The sequence below is a fragment of the Lissotriton vulgaris genome, unplaced genomic scaffold (genome assembly GCF_964263255.1).
Source record: "Lissotriton vulgaris unplaced genomic scaffold, aLisVul1.2 SCAFFOLD_3152, whole genome shotgun sequence".
Taxonomy (NCBI): domain Eukaryota; kingdom Metazoa; phylum Chordata; class Amphibia; order Caudata; family Salamandridae; genus Lissotriton; species Lissotriton vulgaris.
Genome location: NW_028241625.1, coordinates 133,904 through 146,817, shown reverse-complemented (window position 1 = coordinate 146,817; position 12,914 = coordinate 133,904). Strand labels below are relative to the sequence as shown.

The window sequence follows — 12,914 nt, the reverse complement described above, 5'->3', positions numbered from 1 at the left end:
AAACATTGAGTCGCTCTCTTCTGACCTATTGTCACCCGGAGGTGTAAGAACAAACTAGTTACATAAACAAGAGAAAAAATTGTGAACGAAAGCAATACAGTGTGCTAGGAGGAACAGTGTTGAAAAGTAGCAAAAGGCTTCTTCCAGCGATTTCTTCAGGAAAGTAAAATTATGTAGTGTAGTGTAAAATAAATAATAAAAACAGAAAACGAACATCATCATTTGGCAGCCATTTTAACAAAGATGGCATTGAGGCCTAGTCAGTCTAAGTTGGAAAATCCCACTAAAATACATTATAATGAATTTGTTTCAATTGCAACAGCTCTATGCCAGTACATGTGCAAATTCAAATGCAGAACAACTAATATACGTTTTAGTTTAATCAGTGGAAAATGTCCATACTTATTCAGGTTTGCTCTTCTTCGACTGATGCTACTGGACCATTGTTCACTGTCTTCTCTGTTTTTCTAGCCGGGTGTAGATGCATATCTGCATCTGTTGATCTTTGTTCACATATCTAATATATATATGTATTCATTACTTCTTTCTTTCTTACATTTCTTACTCCCTTCCCATCTTCCATCCAGGCGTCCTTTCCTTTACTCCCTAAAAACTCCTGCTATCCTTCCTTCTGATATTTCTCTGTTCTTTTTTCGCCTCCTTCTTTAATTCTACTTTCTCTCATTTCGTTAATCAATTCTGCTATCTCTTCCCTATCCAGCCCCAGTTCATTGTCTCCTGCGATCTTCCTTTCGTCCCTTCCAACCTTCTACCTTCTTATCCGCCTACCTCCTTACTTTTATTACTGTTCTCCCATAATTCATTCCTAAATCTTTTAAGTTTGTCATGTTCCTGTAATACCAATGTTCACTTGAACTGCTGACCTTCCTAATTAGTATGTTAGAGCTGCATCTTAGCTAGCCTTTCCCTTGTTTGCAGGGTACTTTTAATGAACAGGTTTTGGTTCTGCTTCAGTGAATTAATGGTGTGATTGACTTCTTCAGACAGGGAATATTTTATAATTGAGCGTCAAAGATGCTTTTATTTGTCTGTGTTCAATGAAGCAGCAAGTCTGTTCTTGACTGAACCTCTGTACATTACATATTTGTGCATGACGTGTATCCGCTCTTCTTTTTGAATGACATTTTGTGTTCCTGTTTTTATTTTACCCTTGGACAGACAAGTTGTCTCTTTAAAGATTTCGACCTAGGTGAATTTTTTTTACACCATTTTGAAGTTCAGAAATGCATGTGTGTTGCCCTGCATGCTCTGTTGCTACATACATTTTTTTGATACATTCAGCTGCTTCTACTATACAAAGTGTCAGCTCACTAAACTGATTTCCGGGAGCCTGCTGCCCCGCCCGCCCCAGGAGGATTTTGGCCGCCACGTTAGGCATCAATACTAAGATGAAATCTGGATTGGTTTGAATATGCGCCTGTGAGCGCCTGGTCCCACGGATACTGGACCCATATATTCCATGAGTTTCCGTATTTTTTAAAACTGTCACATACTGGAGTCTGAGGAGCACACCCATCTGCTGTACCTACAATATCGTATTGACCCAGTGTGTTGAGCTGGTCTCAATTAAATTTCTCTAGTACAGTCTATTTACCTGGATGCCCCATGTTAAGGTGCTTCTTTCCTTGTGTCCCACATTTGACCTGGTTGCCCTGATGAAGGTGTGACCCACATTGGGTTAAGACACCGAAACGATCGTTGGCGCTGGAGGACTACGTCCCTCCATATACTTCTACCACCTACTACCAAGAGGACGCACAATAGTTTACTGTTAATATTGGTTCTTTGTTTAGGACCCTGAAATGCATTGGATCTTTGACCACGTTTCTTATGATGAATTGCTCTTGAGTGGTTAGAGTGTATGAGTATGTGTGTATTTGTGGATGTGAGTTTGTTCTGTGTGTATGAATGTGGGACCCTATTTATATGTTCTGTTTGCACTAATGAAATTATGTTATATGTTTTTGTTTGCAAACCCTGACAAAATATTCTGAATACTTAAGAATAAGTAAAAATATATATTTTCTCCTAAAAAGATCCTTTCTACTCCTTTGGGGGAATCTGTTTTGTTAGCTAACGATGATCTAACATACTAGTGACTTTACAAGCACCCTTATATCATTTTTAGACAGGTTGGGTTTCTATTGACTGTTATTCCTTCTACTATATGGGCCAGACTGGAAACCAAAATCACCTCCGGCAAAAATGATGAATCCAGCTCCACACTGCAGGAGGCTGCGACTAGAATTGGTCCATGGTTGGGTCTGGCTGCACATCCTGCTCTGAAAGTAGCGCCCATGCCTGCAGCCTCTTTGGAAAATGCCAGAGTTGCCGAATGGCCAGCTTGGTCTTGATAATAGGTCTGGGAGAGACCCAGCGATTACATGTTGTTCCTGAGCAGTGGTGGGGCTGCTTCTAATCTCCCACACTGGCAATAAATAGACTGCAGAATTGGGAAACAGATGATTGAGTTGTTGGTATCCACTCTCTGAAGAACCACATCTGATTCTAAGGGTAAGGGTAAGAGAAAGAGAGGCAACAAGAAGAGGGAGCTGTAGGAGAATGAGAAGGGTACTCATGATATTCAAGCAGAGGCTGACGACTGTCTCTTTCGGCAATCGCTTCATTGACATGCCATACACCTACACCTGATGACGATAGGAAGTGGCTCCAAGAGTTTCTTTCTAAAATGTATCTGTCTTCTCCTTGGCAAGTTTAGTGGAGCAACATTTTTTCAGATCCAGAAAATGGGCTAATATTCCCCATCAGATTTGTCATAAGTTGAAAGAACTCGGCCCGTTTAGCAGCACTAGTCTGTGTCTAGTCAAACTCTGTTATTTTAAACCTAGGTGTGGCAGTGAGTTATATGTGGGGCCCATTCACAAAGGTAAATCTGCCTGTAGAGTTCTCCACACAGATAGATTTCTGTCTAGGCCCAGGTTAAGATCTCTGCCCGGATGATATTCACCAATTTCAGACAGAGACCTCCAGCCTAGTAGTAAAATGTATGAGTGATACATGATCTACCCTTATTTAGCACTACCATCAGAGGGTGAAACCACCTATGACTAAAATTATGAATGGATTTCTGGCAGACTCCTATTGGGAGACTTGTTCACCAGGGCAGAGAACACTTGACCCAAATTTCACATGTTACACACATTTACCCAGTAATCGCATAAATTCCTCCCACACCCATAACTGTGCTCTCTTCCCTTTCGATTCCCTCACAAAGAGGATGTCACACACCTGCTTCACACTCCACGATGCAGCCTGCCCCACGTAAGTGAAAGAGGAACTTCAGTGAGGAGCTTGTTGTTACCTTTGTGATTGATAATTATAAAGAACTATATGGTCTGCCGCCATTCACCATCAGTGAAGCATGGACGCTACCCACATAGCAGGAGACAGACTCTGCAAATGCATTGGTAAAGGAGTCACACAAGATGATGGACTTAAAGAAATAGTAGCAGTAGTTGAGGAAGCGGGTGGCAGAGAAGTTTTCTGGGATACAGGGGGAGTTGGATCCCTTCTCTAGCGCAGCCACCTTGAGGAGCGTGTCCTTACCGCCATGCACCCTGAGCCGCTATGTGTCTTGCCTGTTGCATAGGAACCCCAATACAAGGCCAGATAAGAGCTTAACACCACTATCTCAAAAAGAATATGGAGAGTTTTGATAAATTATCTCCAAGTAAAGATTTCTAGATGCTGATAAGCGCACAGTCCAACAAATAATCAGTAAATATGGACTTTATCACATTTTTCAAGAATTCACAAGAAATTCCAAAGAAAATATGTGGCGACGCAGTGCACATAAGTTGTGAACAGAGTGATGCAAAGTGAATAATAATTCAAATTGGATATCAATCTAATGGCTGCTACTTGTGCTATTCATAAGGAAAGGTGATTGTGTTGCTCATTATACATCATTCAGAGGCACAGTAAATATCACAGTAAATATTAACCTTATGGACTCCCCATACCGGGGTTATCAAATACACAGGAGTTTACTCACTCCCCTAGCACTTCGGCCATCAGCCTGCGGGATTACTCGATCGGCGAGCTGACCTGAGGGTTTTTTGCATCTTTGTTGAGGGCAAACCAGGCTCCTACATTGCTCACATCCACACTGAATAAGACGACCAAGAACTCACACCCAAGTTCCTTCTTTCTGAGACGTGTGTCCATACCAGGGACCACTAAACTCAACCTGGTCTCGAGCCTGGCCGGGTCAGAAGTATCACCGGCTAAGCGCCCATACATTCTGCCTTTTCAACCCTACAGCCCTGAGGAGTCGCGGAAATTATATTCCGGTGCGACGAAATACGTGTCGGCTGGCTACAAAGATAATTAAATGAAGATCTTTTATTTCCAAAGACATTGTGGTTCTTTCTGGCAGCTGTGATTGGAATGTTGAGGTGTCCGCCAGGATACACATTTTGCTAAACTTTTTTGTTGTGTGCAGTGGGCATTTCGCTGTTTTCTTTCTCAGTGTGTTGTCTTTACAACACACGTATTTTGAGGGGTTACAGGGCTTATCCCCTCGCCCAATTGCACCACCACTTTACAATTTTTCCTTAACCCCTTTGGTTAAATAATTAGCAGAGCGCCCAGTATTTCCCCTTAATTTTGAAAACCCTGCCATAAGCATTTTAGAGTTTTACATTCATTTTAGTGACCTTGGCATCTATGTGGGATCAGAACCCAAAGTTGAATTGGAGATAAGTCAATAGCATCAGGTAAATGTCAGCAAGCTTCTTGGAAAGTTACAGGGGAAAGTGATAGATGAAAATAAGTTTACAAATGAGTTATCAGAGTCATGTATACCCAATGCATTTGGATGACCAGATAAGGTTTTGGGATAACCGGCAAGAACCATTAGTTCATATTTACTGTCGGGTGTAAATTGTGAAATTATTTTGTTAACAGAAAATTAATTTGGAGGGTAGAGTATGCAGTGGAAAATATTCAGCACCATTCTCAATTTTTGAAAAAACGAAATGAGAAATTCAGAGGCAGAAAATGATGAGGTAAGGTACTGTACAAAGGGCCAGATTCTCATAAAAGCAGTTGCACAACAGCACGTAACATTTCCACTGGTTGATTTGTAAAAACATAAAAAAAAATAAAAAGTAGGTGGTACCCTAAGTTTTATTAAGAGCTAGCTTCCTTCAATGCCTTATTGTAGAGTTGCCGAATACCACGGCTGCCCAGTCTTGTTTTCACCTCATGCCTCCATCTCTCTGCACTTCCTGTCCCCTTGCCTCTCACTCTTTTTCAGGTTCTTTTTCATCCTTGCAATAATACATTGTCACTATTTTTCTATCTTTATCTTCTTTCTTTTTTTTCAATGTTCGGCCTTTCTCTGTCTTATTCTTGGTCTAATCATGACAAATAAGTTCTGTTACCAAAAATGAAGTGCCGGCTCCCACCACCTGAACAATTTGTACAAATGAAGCACTGAGCATTTTGGTTCTGAAGTTGTGCGGATGCAGTACTCGATTCATAAAAGGGACATTTGAGTGAGAGGAGACATGTGCTTACAGAACAATCCTATTCTGTTCTTGGCATTTCCTTTTTATGTTCAAAGAATTTTATAAAGTTTTGCAAACAGAGTAGCACAGTGGTAAAAGTAAAAAATTGTACAGACGGAAAGGAGAGTTACATTGATGGGGAGGGGAAAAGGCTGTGCACAAAGTGAGACATAATTCGGTTATTTATTTGATACATCTAATTTCTCTGATATTGAATAATGTACAGAAGAGTAATGCATGAATATCATCTTGGATACATATGAGAAGATTACATTTCTGGCAAAGTGTTACATTTATGGTCTTCCTATATGTAAAATAATCTGATACTAATAGATAAAAGAATAAGTCTCTGCATGAGAGAGCAACAAGTGAATTCTTTGAGACCCGGTGTATGAATCAGATGTGCACAGGCGTGAGTAAAAGGAAGTGTATGTCTCATGTGAATGGGGAAGATGGTTATGTGAGTAACCTTGGGGAATGGTAACATGTCGGCAGACGTGAGTTTTATTAGCCGTAAAAGGAGTTCTCTAGCACGAGTGCGACTTTCTCAAAGGGAAGTTCATGGAGGTTTGTGCGGAAAGGCACTATCATTCAGCGCCCTCCATATTGAACAACGAGGGGTTTTCCACGGTGACAGCTGTAGTGCAATTTTATCAGCACCTCTCAGAAAAGTCAACCATTCTTGCCACATGTGGAATGAGACCGCTTTGAAGTTTTTCCAGTTGTTTAGTACCAACTTGCAAGCTAGAGTGAGCATTAGGTCTAGTAAAAAGCGGTCGCTATTGTTCTTGATGTGGGGGTCCAAAGGCCCTAAGATGATATAGGAGAACTTTTTTGTTGGTAGAATATCAAGGGTGTGCCCGATACATTGTAAGATTTTATTCCAAAATTCTTGGAGAAGGGGACATTCGAATAACATGTGCTAGGTAACCTTCCTGTTGGTAGCAGCACCAGCAGTTTGGGTCTTGTTTGAGACCAACCTTAAAGAGTCTTGCGGGAGTCCAATATGTCCTATTTATCAGCATATCTTTAGTTTGTGATAAAATAGGTGAACATTTTTGAGTAAAGGGAGATTTGTTGATGTTTGTCCAGTCAAAGGTTATGTCACTTTTGTTTGATATTCAGCTTCCCATTTACGCTGATTGCAAGAGAGATCCTTATTTGGGTTCGGAAGGAGAGTTTTGTATATACTTAATACCAGGTGACCTACTTTGAGTAGCTGGTTCATAAGTGTAATGAGAGAAGAAGTGGCAGCCGATATTCTTTTTGGCGAGTTTTACTTTAAGCTGCAAGAATTTATAAAAGTCAATATTCGCCAGGTTAAACCTCTTTTGTAGCGATGAGTATGGTAGCGGAGAAGTACCTTCAAAGATATCTTGTACTAGATTGATGCCTTTGTCTGACCTGTCAGCCCAGAAAACTAAGGAACTGTCAATTTTTAGCTTTTAGGTTATGCCAAAGAGATGACAAGTGGGACTGATGTAAATTGATCTCCGTTTGTGAGTCAAGGGTCTTGACAGCACTTTTGGTGTTCTGTATGATGTTTCTGGAATGTGGTAGATGGAATGTGTCCATTGTGGCTAGTGCAGCAAGACGGGTGTTCTGTATAAGGGATTTTTCAATTGCCACCCGGGGGGGTGCATAAGTTGGGTTTACAATAAACCAATTGGCACCCTGCTTACACAAGAAGGCTGTTTGATAATTCCTGAAAATGGGAAGAGAGAGCCCCCCCCCCCCCCTTATCCTTTGCCAGCTTTAATTTTTTTCATGGAGATTTTAGGTTGTTTGCCCTACCACAGGAATTTACTAAAAGTCTTGTCAATGTTCTTTAAGAATTCCTCAGTTAGTCATGGGTAGCATGCTAATAAGATAATTGACAAGAGGAGTGAGCATCATCTTTAGAGTCTCAGCTCTTCCCCACCACAATAAAACCTTAGGGGCCAAGAATCTAAAAGGCCATCTATTTTTTTGGACAGTTTTATTTCATTTGAATGTAAGGTTGTGATTAGTTCATTTGTGAACTCTAGGCCTAGAGATTTGAAAGTATCCTGTTGCCAAGGGAGACCTGAGGAACCTAGGATACTTTTGTTGCCACAATGGCTGAGGAATTTCACCTCAGATTTGTGTTTATTGAGGAAGTATCCTGATACTTCTGAAAATTGGTGTATGTTATTCATCAGAGCTGGAATGAATGTAGGGGCATTTTCAGTGATAATTAGTACGTTGTCCGCGTATGCAGCCAGTTTGATTTTTGTGTTACCGAATGAGACACTAGTAATGTCTTTATTTTCTCTGATGTATTGGAGGAAGGGTTCCAATGCTAAAAGAAAGAGTGGGGTGAAAGAGGACAGACATGCCTTGTCCCTTGTTTCAGGTTAAATGCAGAGGAGACTACGCCTCCAGCTCTAACTTTGGCACATGGGTTGTGATAGAGAGCCATTAAAATTTTGATCAAATTAGCGCCCAGGTTATATTTCTCCAGAACAGCCTTAAGGTATCTCCAATCAACCTTGTCAAAGGCTTTTTCAGCGTCTAGTGTGATGGATATAGTAGGTGAATCGAGGAGTCTAGCCTTTTCTATTGTATTACATAATAGACGCGTGTTGTCACTGAAGAACCTAAATTTCAAAAATCCTACCTGAGATGGGTGTATTAGTTTGGAGATGTGTTGTTGAATCCTATTTGAGAGAATCACGGCACAAATTTTGCAATTATGGTTATTTAATGAGATCAGTCTGTAGTTTTTAGGCAAGAGGGGATCTTTAACTTCTTTGGGTAGGACAGTTATGATTGCTTCAGATGGTGTGCCTGGTTCCTGACCAGTTTCTGCAAAGTGGTTTAAGAGTTTCAGAAGTGGTGGCAGAAGTAATGATGTGAAGGTTTGAACGAATTTGGCATTATATCTGTCGGGACCTGGGGCTTTACCTATTTAAACTTTTTTATTGCTATTGGTATTTCATTCTCTGTAATCGGTCCATTAATTGAGGAGTTTTCTGTATCGGTGAGGCTAGAGAGGGAGACACCACTTAAATAGTCATTACATTTTGAATGATGCACATTAGTATTTTCCTCATATAAGTCCTTATAGAAGTCCTTGAAGATATAAGCCATCTTTGGAGGTTTGGTATTAACGTTCCCCTCCTTGAACTTGACAGCATTGATGGTGTATCTTTGTAGTTTGAATTTTAGGTAGGATGTAAGGGATTTGCCAGCTCTGATAGATTCACACAACTTGATGCTTTTTTGTTTATTATTCCAAACTCTCGCTCTATTACTGATGATTTTATTATATTCATACTTCTTGTTGAGGATTTTAGTAAGGGTATCATTGTCTCTATTATTAATATGTATTTTTTCTAGGTCAGTAATTTCTTTCTCTGAGTTAGTTAATTTAGAGTTAGCTTCCTTGTTTGTTTTTGATCTTATCTCAATTATTTCCCCAATTATTGTTGTTTAAGGGCCTCTCATCTTGTTAGGTCAGACGTGTCATCAGCTTTATTTTCAATGAGAAAATTATTTATCGTATCCTTAATGGCCTGAAGACTACTTTGGTTAGTTAGTACCTCTTCATTGAACCGCCAACTTGTCTGTTTTTTGTGTGGTGCCAGGTCTGAGATCGACAGTGAGATGCAGGACTGGTCTGAGATTACCCTAGGTTCAATTGTCGTTTGGTCTACTTTACATAAAGTGTTACTGGACACCATGAGGTAGTCTATCTGTGAATACGATTTATGTGGAAAGAAATAGAATGTATATTCCATTTCTGTTGGGTTATGAATTCTCCAGGCATCTACTAGGTAGTATTTCAAGTAGATTTTCTTCAAAATGTTGTGTCACTTATTTGGATGGAATAGAAATCTGGAGTTTTTATCTAAATGTGGGTCAAGAGGTAAATTAAAGTCACCCACTAAAATAATGGAAGCTGTATCAGGAATTTTCCCCAGTTGTGAGTATAGATCTTTCCAGGAAAACGGATCGTCACTAGTAGGCAAATAAATGATAGTTACGTAAAACTCAGCTTTATCTTTACTGAGTTTTGAGATGACCCATCTACCCTGGGAGTCAGAGAAGTTTGAGACTAAGTTTATTCTGGACTTTTTTGTGACTAGTGGAAGTACCCCACTCTTTTTAGGTCGAGCAGACCTACCCTCAATGCGTGAGCATTGAAGGTGTCTGCTTCAGACCTATTGTGGCCCGTTAGTGAGAATGCTGGGAAAGAGGACACCAATCTGTTACGAGCTCGCAGTTTTCACCGCGGGAGCGCGCGTCTGATCAGAGCATGCGCAGAGTAACTCACAGCCCTTGCACAGACGCAGGCAGGCAGCCCCCACCCCTCTGCATGCATGCACGCACGCACACACAGGCGAGCGCATGCACACGCAGGCACACAGACACTCGCTCACACACACACACCCCCCTCCCCCACAGTCACGCACGCACACAAAGCCCGCCCGCCCGCACTCGCGCGCGCACATGCTTTCCCCCGCCTCCCCCCTCCCCCGCTCAGCAACCCACTCACCGGCTTCCTTCGTGCGGCGGCTCTCCTCAGCTGCAGGGCCCGGCAGCAGGACTCTTCTTCCCTCCTTCGGCACCGGGGCGCAGGGTAGGCTCCTGCCTGCTCCGGTGCTCCAAACACGGCGGCTCCGTCCAATCGCGGCTCTTCCGTGGGAGGCGAGGTAGGCTCCCGCCCTCCTACTTCCTGTTTCCTGTTGTCGCGCCGGCCTGCCTGACTTCCTGGTCGCAGGCCGGCAGTGATTTGCGGTATTTATTTTTTAAGCACGAAATCAACACAAAGGTATTGGAGCGTTTTACACTAGTTTTTAATGTAGGCGCTACATCTTGTCTTCTCTTAAAACCAAATAATACATCAAATTGTAGCTGCCTCGGTGCTGTCACACGACCGAGTGCCTCTTAAAGAGCCGTGGTGCATGAAATCAGATAAATAGAAAAGCAGGGCTTGGAAAACGAGCTCAGCTCCCGGAGCTCCGGGTTTCAGAGCACGGGAAGCATTTGCAGGGATAAGCATTTCACTCTGAGATGAGAGATTGATAAAGCCCCCGAGACGGCTTTTTGTGCTGTGTACACACACGATGCATTTTCGAGTACACGTTTCATTCTCCGCTCGGAGAGGCACACGTGTTTAAAAGATTAGTAAAGGAGCGCGTCGGCTGAATATTCTGTACACAATCGTGGGACCATGTGCAGGTTTTGCGCGTTATGGAATTGTGGCCAGGTGTGCAGCTGAGGCACTCTATGCAATTGCCACACTCTGTGGGACCGATATATGAACGTGTGGCACGCTCTATTGTACTGACTGTCCGTGCAATTGTACTGCTCTGTACAGTTGTGGGCTCTGTGCATTTGTGGCACCCAGGCATCGTGGCTCTCAATGCAGTTGTTTCACGCTATGAAATGGTTTTGCTTTTTGCACTGAAGGCAGTATATGCAGTAACAGCACTCTATGCAGTTGTTTCACTTTCACGCTATGAAATTGTGGCCCTTTTTAGGTCGAGCCTGGAACACTCATCCGAAGGATGCGGTCCAGGTGGAGAACTATAGCGAGCTGACACGGGGGAATGACGGACAAGAAACTGTCACTCGCTTCTCCCCGGCTGGATTCAGCTGCCTGCACGCGCATCCACATTCCCGCATGCGCACAGCCACACGCATACACAGGCACAGGCACACACATACACAGGCATGCACACACACACACACACACCCCGTCGCCGGACCTACACACACACACCCTCCCCCCCCTCGTCGCCGCCGCACCTACACACACCCCCCCTCCCCCCCCCCTCGCCGCCGCACCTACACACACACCCCCTCCCCCTCCCCCTCCACAGTCACACACACACACGCATACACACAGACTCCAAGACACATACACACACGCACGCTCACACATATACACAGCCCCCGCCCCCGCACGCGCGCGCACACACACACATGCCCCACTCACCGGCTTCCTTCATGCGGCGGCTCTCCTCTCACCGGCAGCTGCAGGGCCCGGCAGCAGGACTCTTCCTCCCTCCTTCGGCACCGGGGCGCAGGGTAGGCTCCTGCCTGCTCCGGTGCTCCAAACAGCCGCGGCTCTTCCGTGGGAGGCGGGGTAGGCTCCCGCTCTCCTACTTCCTGTTTCCGGTTGTCCCGCCCGGCCTGCCTGACTTCCTGGTCGCAGGCCGGCGGCGATGTTCCGTTTGCCTGAGGAAAAAAAGCAAGACGGTGGTATGTGTGTGGGGGCCGGGGGCTTCTCGCTGTTTTTTTTGGGTGGTGGTGGTAGGGGAGGTGGTGGCTGCTGCTGGGTGGGCTGTCGGGAGGAAAAATGACTCTGGAGTCCATCATGGCGTGCTGCCTGAGCGAGGAGGCGAAGGAAGCCCGGCGGATCAACGACAAGATCGAACGGCAGCTCCGCAGGGACAAGCGGGACGCCCGCCGGGAGCTGAAGTTGCTGCTGCTCGGTAAGTGACAGCGGGCGGCCACCTCCCGCTCCGCCTGGCCCCGGAGCCAACATGCTTCGTGCACTAGTCCATTCCTCAGCCCTGCCGGCCACTCCTCAGCCCCCTAGCCCTTCTCTGAATTGTAAACCATGGTAGTAAAAAAATGCTTGAACGTCACACTTGAGGACTGGAGATTTATGTGTTTCTTTCACAATGCTGCCTTGCGGGAGGGGAGGGGGCGCGGCTGGCACAGTCCTCGACTGAGGGCACACAGTACGTGTGTGTCCATTCCCGGGCAGTGCATGGTCGTAAAGTAAGGGATGCATTTTTAGTTTGTTTCTGAAACAAAAGATTTCATGTTGGCTGAAAGCTACTCGGCTCAACGGACTATGCAGCACATAAACTGCAGGTAATAACTTTAGTGACTGAACCTAGTTAGATATGAAAAGAATGCTTTCTGCAACAACAGGACATTTTCTAAATTGGCAGCTCTACTAGTGGTCTCATCAAGATGCAATGAAGGCCTAACTCCAGTATTAGTGGCTCATATAGAGCTGGCCTGTAGTATGGATTCATCAACAATTTGAACTATCGCTGGTAGCGTGCCTATTTCCCAGTCCCAAGATGCACTTAAGTGTGACCCATACGTTGAACAATTCATAATAATGAGTTTAAAAATAATATGCTAACGGATTAGCTGCTGTTGGTTGTTTTTGTAATGATGATGGCTTTACATATTATGCTTCTCCGTTAACGATGCGATTGTAGAAAGATGGCTCTTGATATATTATACAAAAAAGAAGTATATTGTGTAGTGAGTCCAGGTATCGAATGTGAGTGTACAGGGCTCGGTTTAACAATCTCAATGTGCTCTTTTTGTGGTTGCGGGGTTGAGTAGCCTTAGGCATATCAATAT

The 12,914-nt window shown here is 43.8% G+C and overlaps 1 protein-coding gene across 1 annotated transcript in view; it reads left to right on the top strand.

Moving 5' to 3' along the window:
• Positions 1–12,914, top strand: part of LOC147670601 (SH3 domain-containing kinase-binding protein 1-like) — a gene marked incomplete at both ends in the record, with an annotated part of 258,766 nt that overhangs the window by 118,293 nt on the left and 127,559 nt on the right. The window lies entirely within an intron of this gene.